Raw genomic sequence first — 22,957 nt, forward strand, 5'->3', positions numbered from 1 at the left:
CTCAGCACTTGAGGTGTGAATGGGGGTGAAACTTGTCAAGGAGAGATGTTAAGACCGTCGTGTACGTGTCGTGTTCTTTTGGGTCCTCGCTTGACGAGCTGGCTGTTGTGTTTGTGAAGTGGCTGTCTTGTTTCTTCGGTGCACAGCAACAGTGACAGAATCCACATGAAAATCTCTCCTGTAGCTGTGATTCTCTCAGGTGCATCGCATCCTTCCCTTCGTGTTTAGCATAAGATTTGTGTTTGCCACGCCACGCACACTTCGCTACAGCATTTCGCGATGGAACATTGATATTTTGCACAACGTGACAGTTTCTGTAGTGTAGTGGTCATCACGTTCGCCTCACACGCGAAAGGTCCCCGGTTCGAAACCGGGCGGAAACATTCTACCCTTATTTCTCTTTGTTCTCATTAATTTAAGTGGCTCCCTGTTAAGCACTGAATGTTGAAAGGGAAGGCAACTCTTGGTATGTGCCAGGGTCAATTTCTATAACTCGACAAGGCATTAGATGTCTACATTTCGGTGTCTGTTAATGCTTCCTTTCTCAACTCGGAGAAATTAACTGTTTATTTCAAAGTAGACCTTTGCTGGTTTTCTTCAGTACACTGTTCCTGATGCCTCAATACTTGGGCTCTGGCACCTGCGGTTTCCATAGTGTAGTGGTTATCACATTCGCCTCACACGCGAAAGGTCCCCTGATTTGAACACTGTTCTTCCCGAACTCAAAAGTACACCACCACAGCAGCCTTTGCACTAAAGGCACTCGGAGTGGCATGGTTTCTACATGTGGCTCCCGAGCCAACAGGGGTTTTACTGGAGAGGCACTGTGGCGCCATGGTGATAGCTGCCTTCCTCAGCTCGTGCCCGTTGACATACGCCAACAAAGCACTGTTTGGTCATTTCATTCAGCAATCAGACTCTGGTTGTACTGAGACAAAGCAAAACACTTCAGTCCAGCGTAGCCGCTGGAAGTTTTTCATTCCGCTCTTTTCAGTAGCACCTTGCGTGCTTTGGGGACTTTTCCAGAAGTTGTCAAAGAAGACTTGACTTACATGGGCATAGTCGGAGGTTTACTGCATCAGGGAAACTGACTCTTCAGTCAACAGCCTGAGTGGAGGTTGGGGGATTCTAGTCTGTCTGGTCTCTCCAAGTCTTGTTGAATCAATCCTTAGATCTGAAGCTACTGCCGCTACCAACTTCCCAGACAACAAAGTTGACTCCGCTCCCTGCACAGCCACGTGTTTTCAGAATGACATTTGGGCTGTCTTTAGTCAAGCGCAGCTGATAAAAGGCTTAAGACTCCCCGTCGGGGAATCAAACCCCGGTCTTCCGCGTGACAGGCGGAGATACTGTCCACTATACTAACGAGGAAAGCACAGCTGGGACCTATCCCAAACGTGAGACACGCAAAACGGAAACTATGGAACGGGTACACAAGAGTCCACGCATTCAGCGTGCCTGGGTGACGAGCAACAGCCTGGTGATGGTGTCAACAATGGATGTGATGTGCGCATGTGCCATTCTATGCAGTTCTTGCAATGTGTGCAATTCTGAGTGGAGGTCTGTCACCACCAAAAGAAACTAACTGACAAGGGTCTGCAAACATCCAATACTCACCTGCAATTAGACGATGTTGTTCTCTGATGGGCCATTAACGGTGAGAAACTCTCAGGACTTGAGGTGTGAATGGGGGGTGAAACTTGTCAGGGAGAGATGTTAAGACCGTCGTGTACGTGTCGTGTACTTTTGGGTCCTCGCTTGACGAGCTGGCTGTTGTGTTTGTGAAGTGGCTGTCTTGTTTCTTCGGTGCACAGCAGCAGTGACAGAATCCACATGAAAATCTCTCCTGTAGCTTTGATTCTCTCAGGTGTATCGCATCCTTCCCTTCGTGTTTAGCATAAGATTAGTGTTTGCCACGCCACGCACACTTCGCTACAGCATTTCGCCACGGAACATTGATATTTTGGACCATGTGGCGGTTTCCGTAGTGTAGTGGTTATCACGTTCGCCTAAACACGCGAAAGGTCCCTGGTTCGAAACCGGGCGGAAACATTCTACCTTTCTCTTTCTTTGCTCCGGGTGGAAACTCTCTCATGTTCTTCCCAAACTCAAACGTACACCACCACAGCAGCCTTTGCACTAAGGGCACTTGGAATGGCATGGTTTCTACATGTGGCTCCCGAGCCAAGAGGGGTTTTAAAAGGACCCTCACAAAAGCTGAGGTGACTTGCTCCACGTGCCAGTCTGGAAGCCACAAGCCACCGCCCAAGCCCTTTACAGGCCAATTGCTTCTCAATCAAAAGACGCCTGCTAGAAGTCAAACAGATGCGAGTAGCTCTGATCAGGACTCGAGGTGTGAATGGGGGGTGAAACTTGTCAGGGAGAAATGTTAAGACTGCCGTGTACGTGTTGTGTACATTTTGGTCCTCGCTTGATGAGCTGGCTGTTGTGTTTGTGAAGTGGCTATTTTGTTTCTTCACTGCACATTAACAGTGAAAATCATTCCTTTTTCTGTAATTCTCTCAGGTGCACCGCATCCTTCCCTTCATGTTAAGCGTAAGATTTTCGCTAAAGCATAACTACCGATATTCAAATCCAGTCCCTTATCCCGCTGCCTCAATAGTTGGCCTCTGGCCCCTGCAGTTTCCGTAGTGTAGTGGTTATCACGTATCAGGTCCCCAATTCTAAACTGGGCTGAAACTCTCTTATGTTCTTCCCCAACTCAAAAGTACAGTAGCCTTTGCACTAAAGGCACTTGGAATGGCATGGCTTCTACATGTGGCTCCCGAGGCAACAGGGTTTAAAAAAGACCCTCACAAAAAGAGTCCACGCAACGCTGAGCTGACTTTCTCCACGTGCCAGTCTGGAAGCCACAAGCCACCGCCCAAGCCCTTTTAGGCCAATTGCTTCTCAATCAAAAGACGCCTGCTAGGAGTCAAACAGATGCGAGCAGCCCTGCTTTGGTAGCTCTGATCTGATCAAATCGCTTGCAACTATGTATTGAAACTGTCTGTCCTAGCAGAGGTAGTCCGATTCTTAGCCATAGCCTCTGCTCCCGAAGGGGAGATGACGCAGCACTGTGGCGCCATGGTGATAGCTGCCGTCCTCAGCACGTGCCACAAGAGTCCACGCATTCAGCGTGCCTGGGTGACGAGCAACAGCCTGGTGATGGTGTCAACAATGGATGTGATGTGCGCATGTGCCATTCTATGCAGTTCTTGAATGTGTGCAATTCTGAGTGGAGGTCTGTCACCACCAAAAGAAACTAACGTGACAAGGGTCTGCAAACGACCCAATACTCACCTGCAATTAGACGATGTTGTTCTCTGATGGGCCATTAATGGTGAGAAACTCTCAGCACTTGAGGTGTGAATGGGGGGTGAAACTTGTCAAGGAGAGATGTTAAGACCGTCGTGTACGTGTCGTGTTCTTTTGGGTCCTCGCTTGACGAGCTGGCTGTTGTGTTTGTGAAGTGGCTGTCTTGTTTCTTCGGTGCACAGCAACAGTGACAGAATCCACATGAAAATCTCTCCTGTAGCTGTGATTCTCTCAGGTGCATCACATCCTTCCCTTCGTGTTTAGCATAAGATTTGTGTTTGCCACGCCACGCACACTTCGCTACAGCATTTCGCGATGGAACATTGATATTTTGCACAACGTGGCAGTTTCTGTAGTGTAGTGGTCATCACGTTCGCCTCACACGCGAAAGGTCCCCGGTTCGAAACCGGGCGGAAACATTCTACCCTTATTTCTCTTTGTTCTCATTAATTTAAGTGGCTCCCTGTTAAGCACTGGATGTTGAAAGGGAAGGCAACTCTTGGGTATGTGCCAGGGTCAATTTCTATAACTCGACAAGGCATTAGATGTCTACATTTCGGTGTCTGTTAATGCTTCCTTTCTCAACTCGGAGAAATTAACTGTTTATTTCAAAGTAGACCTTTGCTGGTTTTCTTCAGTACACTGTTCCTGATGCCTCAATACTTGGGCTCTGGCACCTGCGGTTTCCATAGTGTAGTGGTTATCACATTCGCCTCACACGCGAAAGGTCCCCTGATTTGAACACTGTTCTTCCCGAACTCAAAAGTACACCACCACAGCAGCCTTTGCACTAAAGGCACTCGAAGTGGCATGGTTTCTACATGTGGCTCCCGAGCCAACAGGGGTTTTACTGGAGAGGCACTGTGGCGCCATGGTGATAGCTGCCTTCCTCAGCTCGTGCCCGTTGACATACGCCAACAAAGCACTGTTTGGTCATTTCATTCAGCAATCAGACTCTGGTTGTACTGAGACAAAGCAAAACACTTCAGTCCAGCGTAGCCGCTGGAAGTTTTTCATTCCGCTCTTTTCAGTAGCACCTTGCGTGCTTTGGGGACTTTTCCAGAAGTTGTCAAAGAAGACTTGACTTACATGGGCATAGTCGGAGGTTTACTGCATCAGGGAAACTGACTCTTCAGTCAACAGCCTGAGTGGAGGTTGGGGGATTCTAGTCTGTCTGGTCTCTCCAAGTCTTGTTGAATCAATCCTTAGATCTGAAGCTACTGCCGCTAACCAACTTCCCAGACAACAAAGTTGACTCCGCTCCCTGCACAGCCACGTGTTTTCAGAATGACATTTGGGCTGTCTTTAGTCAAGCGCAGCTGATAAAAGGCTTAAGACTCCCCGTCGGGGAATCGAACCCCGGTCTTCCGCGTGACAGGCGGAGATACTGTCCACTATACTAACGAGGAAAGCACAGCTGGGACCTATCCCAAACGTGAGACACACAAAACGGAAACTATGGAACGGGTACACAAGAGTCCACGCATTCAGCGTGCCTGGGTGACGAGCAACAGCCTGGTGATGGTGTCAACAATGGATGTGATGTGCGCATGTGCCATTCTATGCAGTTCTTGCAATGTGTGCAATTCTGAGTGGAGGTCTGTCACCACCAAAAGAAACTAACGTGACAAGGGTCTGCAAACGATCCAATACTCACCTGCAATTAGACGATGTTGTTCTCTGATGGGCCATTAACGGTGAGAAACTCTCAGGACTTGAGGTGTGAATGGGGGGTGAAACTTGTCAGGGAGAGATGTTAAGACCGTCGTGTACGTGTCGTGTACTTTTGGGTCCTCGCTTGACGAGCTGGCTGTTGTGTTTGTGAAGTGGCTGTCTTGTTTCTTTGGTGCACAGCAGCAGTGACAGAATCCACATGAAAATCTCTCCTGTAGCTGTGATTCTCTCAGGTGTATCGCATCCTTCCCTTCGTGTTTAGCATAAGATTAGTGTTTGCCACGCCACGCACACTTCGCTACAGCATTTCGCCACGGAACATTTATATTTTGGACCATGTGGCGGTTTCCGTAGTGTAGTGGTTATCACGTTCGCCTAACACGCGAAAGGTCCCTGGTTCGAAACCGGGCGGAAACATTCTACCTTTCTCTTTCTTTGCTCCGGGTGGAAACTCTCTCATGTTCTTCCCAAACTCAAACGTACACCACCACAGCAGCCTTTGCACTAAGGGCACTTGGAATGGCATGGTTTCTACATGTGGCTCCCGAGCCAAGAGGGTTTTAAAAGGACCCTCACAAAAGCTGAGGTGACTTGCTCCACGTGCCAGTCTGGAAGCCACAAGCCACCGCCCAAGCCCTTTACAGGCCAATTGCTTCTCAATCAAAAGACGCCTGCTAGAAGTCAAACAGATGCGAGTAGCTCTGATCAGGACTCGAGGTGTGAATGGGGGGTGAAACTTGTCAGGGAGAAATGTTAAGACTGCCGTGTACGTGTTGTGTACTTTTTGGTCCTCGCTTGATGAGCTGGCTGTTGTGTTTGTGAAGTGGCTATTTTGTTTCTTCACTGCACATTAACAGTGAAAATCATTCCTTTTTCTGTAATTCTCTCAGGTGCACCGCATCCTTCCCTTCATGTTAAGCGTAAGATTTGTGTTTGCCACGCCACGCACGCTTCGCTAAAGCATAACTACCGATATTCAAATCCAGTCCCTTTTCCCGCTGCCTCAATAGTTGGCCTCTGGCACCTGCAGTTTCCGTAGTGTAGTGGTTATCACGTATCAGGTCCCCAATTCTAAACCGGCTGAAACTCTCTTATGTTCTTCCCCAACTCAAAAGTACAGTAGCCTTTGCACTAAAGGCACTTGGAATGGCATGCCTTCTACATGTGGCTCCCGAGGCAACAGGGTTTAAAAAAGACCCTCACAAAAAGAGTCCACGCAACGCTGAGCTGACTTGCTCCACGTGCCAGTCTGGAAGCCACAAGCCACCGCCCAAGCCCTTTTAGGCCAATTGCTTCTCAATCAAAAGACGCCTGCTAGGAGTCAAACAGATGCGAGCAGCCCTGCTTTGGTAGCTCTGATCTGATCAAATCGCTTGCAACTATGTATTGAAACTGTCTGTCCTAGCAGAGGTAGTTCCGATTCTAGCCATAGCCTCTGCTCCCGAAGGGGAGATGACGCAGCACTGTGGCGCCATGGTGATAGCTGCCGTCCTCAGCACGTGCCACAAGAGTCCACGCATTCAGCGTGCCTGGGTGACGAGCAACAGCCTGGTGATGGTGTCAACAATGGATGTGATGTGCGCATGTGCCATTCTATGCAGTTCTTGCAATGTGTGCAATTCTGAGTGGAGGTCTGTCACCACCAAAAGAAACTAACGTGACAAGGGTCTGCAAACGACCCAATACTCACCTGCAATTAGACGATGTTGTTCTCTGATGGGCCATTAATGGTGAGAAACTCTCAGCACTTGAGGTGTGAATGGGGGGTGAAACTTGTCAAGGAGAGATGTTAAGACCGTCGTGTACGTGTCGTGTTCTTTTGGGTCCTCGCTTGACGAGCTGGCTGTTGTGTTTGTGAAGTGGCTGTCTTGTTTCTTCGGTGCACAGCAACAGTGACAGAATCCACATGAAAATCTCTCCTGTAGCTGTGATTCTCTCAGGTGCATCGCATCCTTCCCTTCGTGTTTAGCATAAGATTTGTGTTTGCCACGCCACGCACACTTCGCTACAGCATTTCGCGATGGAACATTGATATTTTGCACAACGTGACAGTTTCTGTAGTGTAGTGGTCATCACGTTCGCCTCACACGCGAAAGGTCCCCGGTTCGAAACCGGGCGGAAACATTCTACCCTTATTTCTCTTTGTTCTCATTAATTTAAGTGGCTCCCTGTTAAGCACTGGATGTTGAAAGGGAAGGCAACTCTTGGGTATGTGCCAGGGTCAATTTCTATAACTCGACAAGGCATTAGATGTCTACATTTCGGTGTCTGTTAATGCTTCCTTTCTCAACTCGGAGAAATTAACTGTTTATTTCAAAGTAGACCTTTGCTGGTTTTCTTCAGTACACTGTTCCTGATGCCTCAATACTTGGGCTCTGGCACCTGCGGTTTCCATAGTGTAGTGGTTATCACATTCGCCTCACACGCGAAAGGTCCCCTGATTTGAACACTGTTCTTCCCGAACTCAAAAGTACACCACCACAGCAGCCTTTGCACTAAAGGCACCGGAGTGGCATGGTTTCTACATGTGGCTCCCGAGCCAACAGGGGTTTTACTGGAGAGGCACTGTGGCGCCATGGTGATAGCTGCCTTCCTCAGCTCGTGCCCGTTGACATACGCCAACAAAGCACTGTTTGGTCATTTCATTCAGCAATCAGACTCTGGTTGTACTGAGACAAAGCAAAACACTTCAGTCCAGCGTAGCTGCTGGAAGTTTTTCATTCCGCTCTTTTCAGTAGCACCTTGTGTGCTTTGGGGACTTTTCCAGAAGTTGTCAAAGAAGACTTGACTTACATGGCATAGTCGGAGGTTTACTGCATCAGGGAAACTGACTCTTCAGTCAACAGCCTGAGTGGAGGTTGGGGGATTCTAGTCTGTCTGGTCTCTCCAAGTCTTGTTGAATCAATCCTTAGATCTGAAGCTACTGCCGCTACCAACTTCCCAGACAACAAAGTTGACTCCGCTCCCTGCACAGCCACGTGTTTTCAGAATGACATTTGGGCTGTCTTTAGTCAAGCGCAGCTGATAAAAGGCTTAAGACTCCCCGTCGGGGAATCGAACCCCGGTCTTCCGCGTGACAGGCGGAGATACTGTCCACTATACTAACGAGGAAAGCACAGCTGGGACCTATCCCAAACGTGAGACACACAAAACGGAAACTATGGAACGGGTACACAAGAGTCCACGCATTCAGCGTGCCTGGGTGACGAGCAACAGCCTGGTGATGGTGTCAACAATGGATGTGATGTGCGCATGTGCCATTCTATGCAGTTCTTGCAATGTGTGCAATTCTGAGTGGAGGTCTGTCACCACCAAAAGAAACTAACGTGACAAGGGTCTGCAAACGATCCAATACTCACCTGCAATTAGACGATGTTGTTCTCTGATGGGCCATTAACGGTGGAGAAACTCTCAGGACTTGAGGTGTGAATGGGGGGTGAAACTTGTCAGGGAGAGATGTTAAGACCGTCGTGTACGTGTCGTGTACTTTTGGGTCCTCGCTTGACGAGCTGGCTGTTGTGTTTGTGAAGTGGCTGTCTTGTTTCTTCGGTGCACAGCAGCAGTGACAGAATCCACATGAAAATCTCTCCTGTAGCTTTGATTCTCTCAGGTGTATCGCATCCTTCCCTTCGTGTTTAGCATAAGATTAGTGTTTGCCACGCCACGCACACTTCGCTACAGCATTTCGCCACGGAACATTGATATTTTGGACCATGTGGCGGTTTCCGTAGTGTAGTGGTTATCACGTTCGCCTAACACGCGAAAGGTCCCTGGTTCGAAACCGGGCGGAAACATTCTACCTTTCTCTTTCTTTGCTCCGGGTGGAAACTCTCTCATGTTCTTCCCAAACTCAAACGTACACCACCACAGCAGCCTTTGCACTAAGGGCACTTGGAATGGCATGGTTTCTACATGTGGCTCCCGAGCCAAGAGGGGTTTTAAAAGGACCCTCACAAAAGCTGAGGTGACTTGCTCCACGTGCCAGTCTGGAAGCCACAAGCCACCGCCCAAGCCCTTTACAGGCCAATTGCTTCTCAATCAAAAGACGCCTGCTAGAAGTCAAACAGATGCGAGTAGCTCTGATCAGGACTCGAGGTGTGAATGGGGGGTGAAACTTGTCAGGGAGAAATGTTAAGACTGCCGTGTACGTGTGTGTACTTTTTGGTCCTCGCTTGATGAGCTGGCTGTTGTGTTTGTGAAGTGGCTATTTTGTTTCTTCACTGCACATTAACAGTGAAAATCATTCCTTTTTCTGTAATTCTCTCAGGTGCACCGCATCCTTCCCTTCATGTTAAGCGTAAGATTTTCGCTAAAGCATAAACTACCGATATTCAAATCCAGTCCCTTATCCCGCTGCCTCAATAGTTGGCCTCTGGCCCCTGCAGTTTCCGTAGTGTAGTGGTTATCACGTATCAGGTCCCCAATTCTAAACTGGGCTGAAACTCTCTTATGTTCTTCCCCAACTCAAAGTACAGTAGCCTTTGCACTAAAGGCACTTGGAATGGCATGCCTTCTACATGTGGCTCCCGAGGCAACAGGGTTTAAAAAAGACCCTCACAAAAAGAGTCCACGCAACGCTGAGCTGACTTGCTCCACGTGCCAGTCTGGAAGCCACAAGCCACCGCCCAAGCCCTTTTAGGCCAATTGCTTCTCAATCAAAAGACGCCTGCTAGGAGTCAAACAGATGCGAGCAGCCCTGCTTTGGTAGCTCTGATCTGATCAAATCGCTTGCAACTATGTATTGAAACTGTCTGTCCTAGCAGAGGTAGTCCGATTCTTAGCCATAGCCTCTGCTCCCGAAGGGGAGATGACGCAGCACTGTGGCGCCATGGTGATAGCTGCCGTCCTCAGCACGTGCCACAAGAGTCCACGCATTCAGCGTGCCTGGGTGACGAGCAACAGCCTGGTGATGGTGTCAACAATGGATGTGATGTGCGCATGTGCCATTCTATGCAGTTCTTGCAATGTGTGCAATTCTGAGTGGAGGTCTGTCACCACCAAAAGAAACTAACGTGACAAGGGTCTGCAAACGACCCAATACTCACCTGCAATTAGACGATGTTGTTCTCTGATGGGCCATTAATGGTGAGAAACTCTCAGCACTTGAGGTGTGAATGGGGGGTGAAACTTGTCAAGGAGAGATGTTAAGACCGTCGTGTACGTGTCGTGTTCTTTTGGGTCCTCGCTTGACGAGCTGGCTGTTGTGTTTGTGAAGTGGCTGTCTTGTTTCTTCGGTGCACAGCAACAGTGACAGAATCCACATGAAAATCTCTCCTGTAGCTGTGATTCTCTCAGGTGCATCGCATCCTTCCCTTCGTGTTTAGCATAAGATTTGTGTTTGCCACGCCACGCACACTTCGCTACAGCATTTCGCGATGGAACATTGATATTTTGCACAACGTGACAGTTTCTGTAGTGTAGTGGTCATCACGTTCGCCTCACACGCGAAAGGTCCCCGGTTCGAAACCGGGCGGAAACATTCTACCCTTATTTCTCTTTGTTCTCATTAATTTAAGTGGCTCCCTGTTAAGCACTGGATGTTGAAAGGGAAGGCAACTCTTGGGTATGTGCCAGGGTCAATTTCTATAACTCGACAAGGCATTAGATGTCTACATTTCGGTGTCTGTTAATGCTTCCTTTCTCAACTCGGAGAAATTAACTGTTTATTTCAAAGTAGACCTTTGCTGGTTTTCTTCAGTACACTGTTCCTGATGCCTCAATACTTGGGCTCTGGCACCTGCGGTTTCCATAGTGTAGTGGTTATCACATTCGCCTCACACGCGAAAGGTCCCCTGATTTGAACACTGTTCTTCCCGAACTCAAAAGTACACCACCACAGCAGCCTTTGCACTAAAGGCACTCGAAGTGGCATGGTTTCTACATGTGGCTCCCGAGCCAACAGGGGTTTTACTGGAGAGGCACTGTGGCGCCATGGTGATAGCTGCCTTCCTCAGCTCGTGCCCGTTGACATACGCCAACAAAGCACTGTTTGGTCATTTCATTCAGCAATCAGACTCTGGTTGTACTGAGACAAAGCAAAACACTTCAGTCCAGCGTAGCCGCTGGAAGTTTTTCATTCCGCTCTTTTCAGTAGCACCTTGCATGCTTTGGGGACTTTTCCAGAAGTTGTGAAAGAAGACTTGACTTACATGGGCATAGTCGGAGGTTTACTGCATCAGGGAAACTGACTCTTCAGTCAACAGCCTGAGTGGAGGTTGGGGGATTCTAGTCTGTCTGGTCTCTCCAAGTCTTGTTGAATCAATCCTTAGATCTGAAGCTACTGCCGCTACCAACTTCCCAGACAACAAAGTTGACTCCGCTCCCTGCACAGCCACGTGTTTTCAGAATGACATTTGGGCTGTCTTTAGTCAAGCGCAGCTGATAAAAGGCTTAAGACTCCCCGTCGGGGAATCGAACCCCGGTCTTCCGCGTGACAGGCGGAGATACTGTCCACTATACTAACGAGGAAAGCACAGCTGGGACCTATCCCAAACGTGAGACACGCAAAACGGAAACTATGGAACGGGTACACAAGAGTCCACGCATTCAGCGTGCCTGGGTGACGAGCAACAGCCTGGTGATGGTGTCAACAATGGATGTGATGTGCGCATGTGCCATTCTATGCAGTTCTTGCAATGTGTGCAATTCTGAGTGGAGGTCTGTCACCACCAAAAGAAACTAACGTGACAAGGGTCTGCAAACGATCCAATACTCACCTGCAATTAGACGATGTTGTTCTCTGATGGGCCATTAACGGTGAGAAACTCTCAGGACTTGAGGTGTGAATGGGGGGTGAAACTTGTCAGGGAGAGATGTTAAGACCGTCGTGTACGTGTCGTGTACTTTTGGGTCCTCGCTTGACGAGCTGGCTGTTGTGTTTGTGAAGTGGCTGTCTTGTTTCTTCGGTGCACAGCAGCAGTGACAGAATCCACATGAAAATCTCTCCTGTAGCTTTGATTCTCTCAGGTGTATCGCATCCTTCCTTTCGTGTTTAGCATAAGATTAGTGTTTGCCACGCCACGCACACTTCGCTACAGCATTTCGCCACGGAACATTGATATTTTGGACCATGTGGCGGTTTCCGTAGTGTAGTGGTTATCACGTTCGCCTAACACGCGAAAGGTCCCTGGTTCGAAACCGGGCGGAAACATTCTACCTTTCTCTTTCTTTGCTCCGGGTGGAAACTCTCTCATGTTCTTCCCAAACTCAAACGTACACCACCACAGCAGCCTTTGCACTAAGGGCACTTGGAATGGCATGGTTTCTACATGTGGCTCCCGAGCCAAGAGGGGTTTTAAAAGGACCCTCACAAAAGCTGAGGTGACTTGCTCCACGTGCCAGTCTGGAAGCCACAAGCCACCGCCCAAGCCCTTTACAGGCCAATTGCTTCTCAATCAAAAGACGCCTGCTAGAAGTCAAACAGATGCGAGTAGCTCTGATCAGGACTCGAGGTGTGAATGGGGGGTGAAACTTGTCAGGGAGAAATGTTAAGACTGCCGTGTACGTGTTGTGTACTTTTTGGTCCTCGCTTGATGAGCTGGCTGTTGTGTTTGTGAAGTGGCTATTTTGTTTCTTCACTGCACATTAACAGTGAAAATCATTCCTTTTTCTGTAATTCTCTCAGGTGCACCGCATCCTTCCCTTCATGTTAAGCGTAAGATTTGTGTTTGCCACGCCACGCACGCTTCGCTAAAGCATAACTACCGATATTCAAATCCAGTCCCTTTTCCCGCTGCCTCAATAGTTGGCCTCTGGCACCTGCAGTTTCCGTAGTGTAGTGGTTATCACGTATCAGGTCCCCAATTCTAAACCGGGCTGAAACTCTCTTATGTTCTTCCCCAACTCAAAAGTACAGTAGCCTTTGCACTAAAGGCACTTGGAATGGCATGCCTTCTACATGTGGCTCCCGAGGCAACAGGGTTTAAAAAAGACCCTCACAAAAAGAGTCCACGCAACGCTGAGCTGACTTGCTCCACGTGCCAGTCTGGAAGCCACAAGCCACCGCCCAAGCCCTTTTAGGCCAATTGCTTCTCAATCAAAAGATGCCTGCTAGGAGTCAAACAGATGCGAGCAGCCCTGCTTTGGTAGCTCTGATCTGATCAAATCGCTTGCAACTATGTATTGAAACTGTCTGTCCTAGCAGAGGTAGTCCGATTCTTAGCCATAGCCTCTGCTCCCGAAGGGGAGATGACGCAGCACTGTGGCGCCATGGTGATAGCTGCCGTCCTCAGCACGTGCCACAAGAGTCCACGCATTCAGCGTGCCTGGGTGACGAGCAACAGTCTGGTGATGGTGTCAACAATGGATGTGATGTGCGCATGTGCCATTCTATGCAGTTCTTGCAATGTGTGCAATTCTGAGTGGAGGTCTGTCACCACCAAAAGAAACTAACGTGACAAGGGTCTGCAAACGACCCAATACTCACCTGCAATTAGACGATGTTGTTCTCTGATGGGCCATTAATGGTGAGAAACTCTCAGCACTTGAGGTGTGAATGGGGGGTGAAACTTGTCAAGGAGAGATGTTAAGACCGTCGTGTACGTGTCGTGTTCTTTTGGGTCCTCGCTTGACGAGCTGGCTGTTGTGTTTGTGAAGTGGCTGTCTTGTTTCTTCGGTGCACAGCAACAGTGACAGAATCCACATGAAAATCTCTCCTGTAGCTGTGATTCTCTCAGGTGCATCGCATCCTTCCCTTCGTGTTTAGCATAAGATTTGTGTTTGCCACGCCACGCACACTTCGCTACAGCATTTCGCGATGGAACATTGATATTTTGCACAACGTGACAGTTTCTGTAGTGTAGTGGTCATCACGTTCGAAACGGTCCCCGGTTCGAAACCGGGCGGAAACATTCTACCCTTATTTCTCTTTGTTCTCATTAATTTAAGTGGCTCCCTGTTAAGCACTGGATGTTGAAAGGGAAGGCAACTCTTGGGTATGTGCCAGGGTCAATTTCTATAACTCGACAAGGCATTAGATGTCTACATTTCGGTGTCTGTTAATGCTTCCTTTCTCAACTCGGAGAAATTAACTGTTTATTTCAAAGTAGACCTTTGCTGGTTTTCTTCAGTACACTGTTCCTGATGCCTCAATACTTGGGCTCTGGCACCTGCGGTTTCCATAGTGTAGTGGTTATCACATTCGCCTCACACGCGAAAGGTCCCCTGATTTGAACACTGTTCTTCCCGAACTCAAAAGTACACCACCACAGCAGCCTTTGCACTAAAGGCACTCGGAGTGGCATGGTTTCTACATGTGGCTCCGAGCCAACAGGGGTTTTACTGGAGAGGCACTGTGGCGCCATGGTGATAGCTGCCTTCCTCAGCTCGTGCCCGTTGACATACGCCAACAAAGCACTGTTTGGTCATTTCATTCAGCAATCAGACTCTGGTTGTACTGAGACAAAGCAAAACACTTCAGTCCAGCGTAGCCGCTGGAAGTTTTTCATTCCGCTCTTTTCAGTAGCACCTTGCGTGCTTTGGGGACTTTTCCAGAAGTTGTCAAAGAAGACTTGACTTACATGGGCATAGTCGGAGGTTTACTGCATCAGGGAAACTGACTCTTCAGTCAACAGCCTGAGTGGAGGTTGGGGGATTCTAGTCTGTCTGGTCTCTCCAAGTCTTGTTGAATCAATCCTTAGATCTGAAGCTACTGCCGCTACCAACTTCCCAGACAACAAAGTTGACTCCGCTCCCTGCACAGCCACGTGTTTTCAGAATGACATTTGGGCTGTCTTTAGTCAAGCGCAGCTGATAAAAGGCTTAAGACTCCCCGTCGGGGAATCGAACCCCGGTCTTCCGCGTGACAGGCGGAGATACTGTCCACTATACTAACGAGGAAAGCACAGCTGGGACCTATCCCAAACGTGAGACACACAAAACGGAAACTATGGAACGGGTACACAAGAGTCCACGCATTCAGCGTGCCTGGGTGACGAGCAACAGCCTGGTGATGGTGTCAACAATGGATGTGATGTGCGCATGTGCCATTCTATGCAGTTCTTGCAATGTGTGCAATTCTGAGTGGAGGTCTGTCACCACCAAAAGAAACTAACGTGACAAGGGTCTGCAAACGATCCAATACTCACCTGCAATTAGACGATGTTGTTCTCTGATGGGCCATTAACGGTGAGAAACTCTCAGGACTTGAGGTGTGAATGGGGGGTGAAACTTGTCAGGGAGAGATGTTAAGACCGTCGTGTACGTGTCGTGTACTTTTGGGTCCTCGCTTGACGAGCTGGCTGTTGTGTTTGTGAAGTGGCTGTCTTGTTTCTTCGGTGCACAGCAGCAGTGACAGAATCCACATGAAAATCTCTCCTGTAGCTTTGATTCTCTCAGGTGTATCGCATCCTTCCCTTCGTGTTTAGCATAAGATTAGTGTTTGCCACGCCACGCACACTTCGCTACAGCATTTCGCCACGGAACATTGATATTTTGGACCATGTGGCGGTTTCCGTAGTGTAGTGGTTATCACGTTCGCCTAACACGCGAAAGGTCCCTGGTTCGAAACCGGGCGGAAACATTCTACCTTTCTCTTTCTTTGCTCCGGGTGGAAACACTCTCATGTTCTTCCCAAACTCAAACGTACACCACCACAGTAGCCTTTGCACTAAAGGCACTTGGAATGGCATGCCTTCTACATGTGGCTCCCGAGGCAACAGGGTTTAAAAAAGACCCTCACAAAAAGAGTCCACGCAACGCTGAGCTGACTTGCTCCACGTGCCAGTCTGGAAGCCACAAGCCACCGCCCAAGCCCTTTTAGGCCAATTGCTTCTCAATCAAAAGACGCCTGCTAGGAGTCAAACAGATGCGAGCAGCCCTGCTTTGGTAGCTCTGATCTGATCAAATCGCTTGCAACTATGTATTGAAACTGTCTGTCCTAGCAGAGGTAGTCCGATTCTTAGCCATAGCCTCTGCTCCCGAAGGGGAGATGACGCAGCACTGTGGCGCCATGGTGATAGCTGCCGTCCTCAGCACGTGCCACAAGAGTCCACGCATTCAGCGTGCCTGGGTGACGAGCAACAGCCTGGTGATGGTGTCAACAATGGATGTGATGTGCGCATGTGCCATTCTATGCAGTTCTTGCAATGTGTGCAATTCTGAGTGGAGGTCTGTCACCACCAAAAGAAACTAACGTGACAAGGGTCTGCAAACGACCCAATACTCACCTGCAATTAGACGATGTTGTTCTCTGATGGGCCATTAATGGTGAGAAACTCTCAGCACTTGAGGTGTGAATGGGGGGTGAAACTTGTCAAGGAGAGATGTTAAGACCGTCGTGTACGTGTCGTGTTCTTTTGGGTCCTCGCTTGACGAGCTGGCTGTTGTGTTTGTGAAGTGGCTGTCTTGTTTCTTCGGTGCACAGCAACAGTGACAGAATCCACATGAAAATCTCTCCTGTAGCTGTGATTCTCTCAGATTTTAGCATAAGATTTGTGTTTGCCACGCCACGCACACTCCGCTACAGCATTTCGCGATGGAACATTGATATTTTGCACAACGTGGCAGTTTCTGTAGTGTAGTGGTCATCACGTTCGCCTCACACGCGAAAGGTCCCCGGTTCGAAACCGGGCGGAAACATTCTACCCTTATTTCTCTTTGTTCTCATTAATTTAAGTGGCTCCCTGTTAAGCACTGGATGTTGAAAGGGAAGGCAACTCTTGGGTATGTGCCAGGGTCAATTTCTATAACTCGACAAGGCATTAGATGTCTACATTTCGGTGTCTGTTAATGCTTCCTTTCTCAACTCGGAGAAATTAACTGTTTATTTCAAAGTAGACCTTTGCTGGTTTTCTTCAGTACACTGTTCCTGATGCCTCAATACTTGGGCTCTGGCACCTGCGGTTTCCATAGTGTAGTGGTTATCACATTCGCCTCACACGCGAAAGGTCCCCTGATTTGAACACTGTTCTTCCCGAACTCAAAAGTACACCACCACAGCAGCCTTTGCACTAAAGGCACTCGGAGTGGCATGGTTTCTACATGTGGCTCCCGAGCCAACAGGGGTTTTACTGGAGAGGCACTGTGGCGCCATGGTGATAGCTGCCTTCCTCAGCTCGTGCCCGTTGACATACGCCAACAAAGCACTGTTTGGTCATTTCATTCAGCAATCAGACTCTGGTTGTACTGAGACAAAGCAAAACACTTCAGTCCAGCGTAGCTGCTGGAAGTTTTTCATTCCGCTCTTTTCAGTAGCACCTTGTGTGCTTTGGGGACTTTTCCAGAAGTTGTCAAAGAAGACTTGACTTACATGGGCATAGTCGGAGGTTTACTGCATCAGGGAAACTGACTCTTCAGTCAACAGCCTGAGTGGAGGTTGGGGGATTCTAGTCTGTCTGGTCTCTCCAAGTCTTGTTGAATCAATCCTTAGATCTGAAGCTACTGCCGCTACCAACTTCCCAGACAACAAAGTTGACTCCGCTCCCTGCACAGCCACGTGTTTTCAGAATGACATTTGGGCTGTCTTTAGTCAAGCGCAGCTGATAAAAGGCTTAAGACTCCCCGTCGGGGAATCGAACCCCGGTCTTCCGCGTGACAGGCGGAGATACTGTCCACTATACTAACGAGGAAAGCACAGCTGGGACCTATCCCAAACGTGAGACACACAAAACGGAAACTATGGAACGGGTACACAAGAGTCCACGCATTCAGCGTGCCTGGGTGACGAGCAACAGCCTGGTGATGGTGTCAACAATGGATGTGATGTGCGCATGTGCCATTCTATGCAGTTCTTGCAATGTGTGCAATTCTGAGTGGAGGTCTGTCACCACCAAAAGAAACTAACGTGACAAGGGTCTGCAAACGATCCAATACTCACCTGCAATTAGACGATGTTGTTCTCTGATGGGCCATTAACGGTGAGAAACTCTCAGGACTTGAGGTGTGAATGGGGGGTGAAACTTGTCAGGGAGAGATGTTAAGACCGTCGTGTACGTGTCGTGTACTTTTGGGTCCTCGCTTGACGAGCTGGCTGTTGTGTTTGTGAAGTGGCTGTCTTGTTTCTTCGGTGCACAGCAGCAGTGACAGAATCCACATGAAAATCTCTCCTGTAGCTTTGATTCTCTCAGGTGTATCGCATCCTTCCCTTCGTGTTTAGCATAAGATTAGTGTTTGCCACGCCACGCACACTTCGCTACAGCATTTCGCCACGGAACATTGATATTTTGGGCCATGTGGCGGTTTCCGTAGTGTAGTGGTTATCACGTTCGCCTAACACGCGAAAGGTCCCTGGTTCGAAACCGGGCGGAAACATTCTACCTTTCTCTTTCTTTGCTCCGGGTGGAAACTCTCTCATGTTCTTCCCAAACTCAAACGTACACCACCACAGCAGCCTTTGCACTAAGGGCACTTGGAATGGCATGGTTTCTACATGTGGCTCCCGAGCCAAGAGGGGTTTTAAAAGGACCCTCACAAAAGCTGAGGTGACTTGCTCCACGTGCCAGTCTGGAAGCCACAAGCCACCGCCCAAGCCCTTTACAGGCCAATTGCTTCTCAATCAAAAGACGCCTGCTAGAAGTCAAACAGATGCGAGTAGCTCTGATCAGGACTCGAGGTGTGAATGGGGGGTGAAACTTGTCAGGGAGAAATGTTAAGACTGCCGTGTACGTGTTGTGTACTTTTTGGTCCTCGCTTGATGAGCTGGCTGTTGTGTTTGTGAAGTGGCTATTTTGTTTCTTCACTGCACATTAACAGTGAAAATCATTCCTTTTTCTGTAATTCTCTCAGGTGCACCGCATCCTTCCCTTCATGTTAAGCGTAAGATTTGTGTTTGCCACGCCACGCACGCTTCGCTAAAGCATAACTACCGATATTCAAATCCAGTCCCTTTTCCCGCTGCCTCAATAGTTGGCCTCTGGCACCTGCAGTTTCCGTAGTGTAGTGGTTATCACGTATCAGGTCCCCAATTCTAAACCGGGCTGAAACTCTCTTATGTTCTTCCCCAACTCAAAAGTACAGTAGCCTTTGCACTAAAGGCACTTGGAATGGCATGCCTTCTACATGTGGCTCCCGAGGCAACAGGGTTTAAAAAAGACCCTCACAAAAAGAGTCCACGCAACGCTGAGCTGACTTGCTCCACGTGCCAGTCTGGAAGCCACAAGCCACCGCCCAAGCCCTTTTAGGCCAATTGCTTCTCAATCAAAAGACGCCTGCTAGGAGTCAAACAGATGCGAGCAGCCCTGCTTTGGTAGCTCTGATCTGATCAAATCGCTTGCAACTATGTATTGAAACTGTCTGTCCTAGCAGAGGTAGTCCGATTCTTAGCCATAGCCTCTGCTCCCGAAGGGGAGATGACGCAGCACTGTGGCGCCATGGTGATAGCTGCCGTCCTCAGCACGTGCCACAAGAGTCCACGCATTCAGCGTGCCTGGGTGACGAGCAACAGCCTGGTGATGGTGTCAACAATGGATGTGATGTGCGCATGTGCCATTCTATGCAGTTCTTGCAATGTGTGCAATTCTGAGTGGAGGTCTGTCACCACCAAAAGAAACTAACGTGACAAGGGTCTGCAAACGACCCAATACTCACCTGCAATTAGACGATGTTGTTCTCTGATGGGCCATTAATGGTGAGAAACTCTCAGCACTTGAGGTGTGAATGGGGGGTGAAACTTGTCAAGGAGAGATGTTAAGACCGTCGTGTACGTGTCGTGTTCTTTTGGGTCCTCGCTTGACGAGCTGGCTGTTGTGTTTGTGAAGTGGCTGTCTTGTTTCTTCGGTGCACAGCAACAGTGACAGAATCCACATGAAAATCTCTCCTGTAGCTGTGATTCTCTCAGGTGCATCGCATCCTTCCCTTCGTGTTTAGCATAAGATTTGTGTTTGCCACGCCACGCACACTCCGCTACAGCATTTCGCGATGGAACATTGATATTTTACTCAACGTGGCAGTTTCCGTAGTGTAGTGGTCATCACGTTCGCCTCACACGCGAAAGGTCCACGGTTCGAAACCGGGTGGAAACATTCTACCCTTATTTCTCTTTGTTCTCATTAATTTAAGTGGCTCCCTGTTAAGCACTGGATGTTGAAAGGGAAGGCAACTCTTGGGTATGTGCCAGGGTCAATTTCTATAACTCGACAAGGCATTAGATGTCTACATTTCGGTGTCTGTTAATGCTTCCTTTCTCAACTCGGAGAAATTAACTGTTTATTTCAAAGTAGACCTTTGCTGGTTTTCTTCAGTACACTGTTCCTGATGCCTCAATACTTGGGCTCTGGCACCTGCGGTTTCCGTAGTGTAGTGGTTATCACATTCGCCTCACACGCGAAAGGTCCCCTGATTTGAACACTGTTCTTCCCGAACTCAAAAGTACACCACCACAGCAGCCTTTGCACTAAAGGCACTCGGAGTGGCATGGTTTCTACATGTGGCTCCCGAGCCAACAGGGGTTTTACTGGAGAGGCACTGTGGCGCCATGGTGATAGCTGCCTTCCTCAGCTCGTGCCCGTTGACATACGCCAACAAAGCACTGTTTGGTCATTTCATTCAGCAATCAGACTCTGGTTGTACTGAGACAAAGCAAAACACTTCAGTCCAGCGTAGCCGCTGGAAGTTTTTCATTCCGCTCTTTTCAGTAGCACCTTGTGTGCTTTGGGGACTTTTCCAGAAGTTGTCAAAGAAGACTTGACTTACATGGGCATAGTCGGAGGTTTACTGCATCAGGGAAACTGACTCTTCAGTCAACAGCCTGAGTGGAGGTTGGGGGATTCTAGTCTGTCTGGTCTCTCCAAGTCTTGTTGAATCAATCCTTAGATCTGAAGCTACTGCCGCTACCAACTTCCCAGACAACAAAGTTGACTCTGCTCCCTGCACAGCCACGTGTTTTCAGAATGACATTTGGGCTGTCTTTAGTCAAGCGCAGCTGATAAAAGGCTTAAGACTCCCCGTCGGGGAATCGAACCCCGGTCTTCCGCGTGACAGGCGGAGATACTGTCCACTATACTAACGAGGAAAGCACAGCTGGGACCTATCCCAAACGTGAGACACGCAAAACGGAAACTATGGAACGGGTACACAAGAGTCCACGCATTCAGCGTGCCTGGGTGACGAGCAACAGCCTGGTGATGGTGTCAACAATGGATGTGATGTGCACATGTGCCATTCTATGCAGTTCTTGCAATGTGTGCAATTCTGAGTGGAGGTCTGTCACCACCAAAAGAAACTAATATGACAAGGGTCTGCAAACGATCCAATACTCACCTGCAATTAGACGATGTTGTTCTCTGACGGGCCATTAATGGTGAGAAACTCTCAGGACTTGAGGTGTGAATGGGGGGTGAAACTTGTCAGGGAGAGATGTTAAGACCGTCGTGTACGTGTCGTGTACTTTTGGGTCCTCGCTTGACGAGCTAGCTGTTGTGTTTGTGAAGTGACTGTCTAGTTTCTTCGGTGCACAGCAGCAGTGACAGAATCCACATGAAAATCTCTCCTGTAGCTGTGATTCTCTCAGGTGCATCGCATCCTTCCCTTCGTGTTTAGCATAAGATTAGTGTTTGCCACGCCACGCACACTTCGCTACAACATTTCGCCATGGAACATTGATATTTTGGACCAGGTGGCGGTTTCCGTAGTGTAGTGGTTATCACATTCACCTCGCACGCGAAGGTCCCTGGTTCGAAACCGGGCGGAAACATTCTACCCTTATTTCTCTTTGTTCTCATTAATTTAAGTGGCTCCCTGTTAAGCACTGGATGGTGAAAGGGAAGGCAACTCTTGGGTATGTGCCAGGGTCAATTTCTATAACTCGACAAGGCATTAGAAGTCTACATTTCGGTGTCTGTTAATGCTTCCTTTCTCAACTCGGAGAAATTAACTGTTTATTTCAAAGTAGACCTTTGCTGGTTTTCTTCAGTACACTGTTCCTGATGCCTCAATACTTGGGCTCTGGCACCTGCGGTTTCCATAGTGTAGTGGTTATCACATTCGCCTCACACGCGAAAGGTCCCCGATTTGAACACTGTTCTTCCCGCACTCAAAAGTACACCACCACAGCAGCCTTTGCACTCAAGGCATTCGGAGTGGCCAAAAATGAGTTTCAAAAATAACCATGTCAATTGCTATTTTGATGCTGACTGTCAGTATGACAGTATGTCAGCTGACCACTATGCTACTTGACATAGAGTAGGAAAGTAATTCGACCTTGAAAGTGATATAATGACTATTTATGAGTGGATATGTGGGCCTATGTTTATGACTTTCCTTTTTGACCAAGCTTATAGTTAGGGTTGGACTTAACCATCCTTTAGTCATGCTGCTATAGGCCTAGGCTGCAGGGGGACGATGCACTGAGGACATGTCCTCTACTCTCTCTTCTCTGGCTCCTGTCCTCTAATATCTTATAATTCATTTTCTATTACTAATCGATGTGGCTCACTCTCTCCCCTCCCCCTCCATCTTCTTGTGAGGGTCTCTGGCCTGGAGTGCTGAATATCTGACCTGTGGAGTTCTAAGCTACATCTGCTGTCGTGGTCTCATCAACCAGCCCAGTTTTTATGGTCTGGAGTGCTGTGTATCAGACTTGTGGAACTCCATAAACTACATCTGCTCCAGTCTTCATGGCTTTCAGTTGTCCACTCCTACCTAGATGAACAATTCACCAACCTGCCCATGATTCCTGTTATACTCACAAACTGTCAAATAAGATCATCAACTATGTATTATATTATTAGATTCTACGTGTTTCCTTCAGCTCCATATATGTATCTATGACAGAAGTTTGTGTATCTGTTTCTCCTGTTATTCTTTTCTCTCTGTCTTCTCTGTTTCTACCCGGCTGGCCTTTGGCAGATGGGTCCCTCCATATGAGCTGGGTTCTACTCAAGGTTTCTTCATGTTAAAAGGCAGTTTTTACTGCCGCTGTCACCCTCAGGCTGCTCTGGAGGTTGCAGGCCGGTTTTTGTAAAGTGTCTTGAGACAATTTGTATTGTTATTGGCGCTATATAAATAAAACTGAATTGAATTGAATTATTAT

At 48.5% G+C, this 22,957-nt stretch overlaps 19 non-coding genes across 19 annotated transcripts; 12 read left to right on the forward strand and 7 right to left on the reverse strand.

The window, feature by feature from the left end:
- Window positions 1-310: 310 nt before the first annotated feature.
- On the forward strand, window positions 311-383 carry trnav-cac. Its single transcript has one exon. It is a non-coding gene; the product is annotated as a tRNA-Val (tRNA).
- Window positions 384-1,299: 916 nt separating this feature from the next.
- On the reverse strand, window positions 1,300-1,371 carry trnad-guc. The gene has a single exon. It is a non-coding gene; the product is annotated as a tRNA-Asp (tRNA).
- A 2,293-nt stretch (window positions 1,372-3,664) lies between these two features.
- Window positions 3,665-3,737, forward strand: trnav-cac. Its single transcript has one exon. It is a non-coding gene; the product is annotated as a tRNA-Val (tRNA).
- Window positions 3,738-4,655: 918 nt separating this feature from the next.
- trnad-guc lies at window positions 4,656-4,727 on the reverse strand. Its single transcript has one exon. It is a non-coding gene; the product is annotated as a tRNA-Asp (tRNA).
- A 609-nt stretch (window positions 4,728-5,336) lies between these two features.
- trnav-aac lies at window positions 5,337-5,409 on the forward strand. Its single transcript has one exon. It is a non-coding gene; the product is annotated as a tRNA-Val (tRNA).
- Window positions 5,410-7,043: 1,634 nt separating this feature from the next.
- trnav-cac lies at window positions 7,044-7,116 on the forward strand. The gene has a single exon. It is a non-coding gene; the product is annotated as a tRNA-Val (tRNA).
- A 915-nt stretch (window positions 7,117-8,031) lies between these two features.
- On the reverse strand, window positions 8,032-8,103 carry trnad-guc. Its single transcript has one exon. It is a non-coding gene; the product is annotated as a tRNA-Asp (tRNA).
- Window positions 8,104-8,713: 610 nt separating this feature from the next.
- trnav-aac lies at window positions 8,714-8,786 on the forward strand. The gene has a single exon. It is a non-coding gene; the product is annotated as a tRNA-Val (tRNA).
- A 1,612-nt stretch (window positions 8,787-10,398) lies between these two features.
- Window positions 10,399-10,471, forward strand: trnav-cac. Its single transcript has one exon. It is a non-coding gene; the product is annotated as a tRNA-Val (tRNA).
- Window positions 10,472-11,388: 917 nt separating this feature from the next.
- trnad-guc lies at window positions 11,389-11,460 on the reverse strand. Its single transcript has one exon. It is a non-coding gene; the product is annotated as a tRNA-Asp (tRNA).
- A 609-nt stretch (window positions 11,461-12,069) lies between these two features.
- On the forward strand, window positions 12,070-12,142 carry trnav-aac. The gene has a single exon. It is a non-coding gene; the product is annotated as a tRNA-Val (tRNA).
- A 2,615-nt stretch (window positions 12,143-14,757) lies between these two features.
- trnad-guc lies at window positions 14,758-14,829 on the reverse strand. Its single transcript has one exon. It is a non-coding gene; the product is annotated as a tRNA-Asp (tRNA).
- Window positions 14,830-15,438: 609 nt separating this feature from the next.
- trnav-aac lies at window positions 15,439-15,511 on the forward strand. Its single transcript has one exon. It is a non-coding gene; the product is annotated as a tRNA-Val (tRNA).
- Window positions 15,512-16,496: 985 nt separating this feature from the next.
- trnav-cac lies at window positions 16,497-16,569 on the forward strand. The gene has a single exon. It is a non-coding gene; the product is annotated as a tRNA-Val (tRNA).
- Window positions 16,570-17,486: 917 nt separating this feature from the next.
- trnad-guc lies at window positions 17,487-17,558 on the reverse strand. Its single transcript has one exon. It is a non-coding gene; the product is annotated as a tRNA-Asp (tRNA).
- A 609-nt stretch (window positions 17,559-18,167) lies between these two features.
- Window positions 18,168-18,240, forward strand: trnav-aac. The gene has a single exon. It is a non-coding gene; the product is annotated as a tRNA-Val (tRNA).
- Window positions 18,241-19,876: 1,636 nt separating this feature from the next.
- trnav-cac lies at window positions 19,877-19,949 on the forward strand. The gene has a single exon. It is a non-coding gene; the product is annotated as a tRNA-Val (tRNA).
- A 917-nt stretch (window positions 19,950-20,866) lies between these two features.
- On the reverse strand, window positions 20,867-20,938 carry trnad-guc. Its single transcript has one exon. It is a non-coding gene; the product is annotated as a tRNA-Asp (tRNA).
- A 609-nt stretch (window positions 20,939-21,547) lies between these two features.
- trnaa-cgc lies at window positions 21,548-21,619 on the forward strand. Its single transcript has one exon. It is a non-coding gene; the product is annotated as a tRNA-Ala (tRNA).
- Window positions 21,620-22,957: the final 1,338 nt, after the last annotated feature.

Source organism: Mugil cephalus, chromosome 21 (assembly GCF_022458985.1).
Source record: "Mugil cephalus isolate CIBA_MC_2020 chromosome 21, CIBA_Mcephalus_1.1, whole genome shotgun sequence".
Taxonomy (NCBI): Eukaryota; Metazoa; Chordata; class Actinopteri; order Mugiliformes; family Mugilidae; genus Mugil; species Mugil cephalus.